The sequence below is a fragment of the Octodon degus genome, unplaced genomic scaffold, assembly GCF_000260255.1.
Source record: "Octodon degus isolate 3935 unplaced genomic scaffold, OctDeg1.0 scaffold00359, whole genome shotgun sequence".
NCBI lineage: Eukaryota > Metazoa > Chordata > Mammalia > Rodentia > Octodontidae > Octodon > Octodon degus.
Genome location: NW_004524935.1, coordinates 856,900 through 858,334, shown reverse-complemented (window position 1 = coordinate 858,334; position 1,435 = coordinate 856,900).

Here is a 1,435-nt window from a genome sequence, read left to right as displayed (position 1 = left end):
GAATCAGTGTAACAAAGGAAGTAAAAGACCTATATAGCAAAAATTACTATAGTCTGAAAAAATAGATTGAAGAGGATATCAGAATGTTAAAAGATATTCCTTGACTCTAGATAAAAAGAATCAACATTGTAAAAAAGCCATTATAACAAAAATGTTACCCCAATTCATTGAAATTCCACTATGGTTGTCTTTTGGGACTCTGATGAGCTATATATCTTGGCCACCATCGCAGGCATGGAGCTTGTGCTTACACTGGTCCAACTTTTTAAAACTTAGGAGGATTCTGGGTGCTCCATGGGAAGCTTGTGAATTTGGTCGACGCGTGATGATAGACCCAGTTCTAGCTTTAGTTTTGGGCATGTGGAAAGCCAGTTTTTACATCATCATTTGTTAAAGAGGCTATCTTTCTTCCAGTGAATATGTTTGTCCCCTTTGTCAAAGATAAGATAGCTGAGTATGTTTGTAGTTGTATTTTCATCTTCTAATCTGTTTTCTTTGCCAATACTACATTATTTTTTCACAGTAGCTTCATAGTATAATTTCAAGTGAGGGAGTGTAATGCCTACTGCCTTATCTTCATTGTCCAGGATTGCCTTTGGTACTCCAGGTCTTCTATGGTTAAAAATAATTATTAGAATCTGTGTGATCTGTATGTTGGTGGTATTTTGATAGAGATGGCATTAAGTCTGTATGGCAACTTTGGGAGTATGGTCATTTTTAAAATGTTGGTTCTTCCTATCCAGAATCTTTCCTTTTTCCTCAAATGCTCTTTGATCTCTTTTTTTTCAGAGTACTGTAATTTTCATTGTAAAAAATCTTTTACTTCCATAGTTAGATTAATTCCTAGGTATTTCATTTTTTTGATCCTATTTTGATGGGTATAGTTTCTTTAAATTCTCTTTCAATGTGTTTGTTATCTGTATATAGTGGAATACTATTGATTGTTTGGTAATGATTTTGTAACCTGCTATGCTTCTAAATTTGTTTATTAATTCTAGGTGTTTCTTGGTGGAGTTTTATGGGTCCTACAAATCAAGTAATATGTCATCTCCAAAAAATGATAGTTTGATCTCTTCTTTACCTATTCTTATTCTTTTTATTTTTCCCTCAAGTCTAATGACTCTAGATATTTATTTCAGAACTATATTGAATAGGAGTGGTGATACAGGACCTTTTCTTGTACCAGATTTTGAGAATAGATTTCAGATTTTCCCCATTTAGAATTATGTTAGGCATTGGATTGTCATAGATGGCTTTTATCAGATTGAGGTAGAGGCCATATACCTCAATTTTTTGTAGGGCTTTGATTATGAATGAATGTTTTATTTTGCCAAAAGTCTTTCCTGAATCAATTGAGATAGCATATGGTTTTTATTTTGGCTCTATTGATATAGAGTATTACATTTATAGATTTCCATATGTTGAAACATGCCTG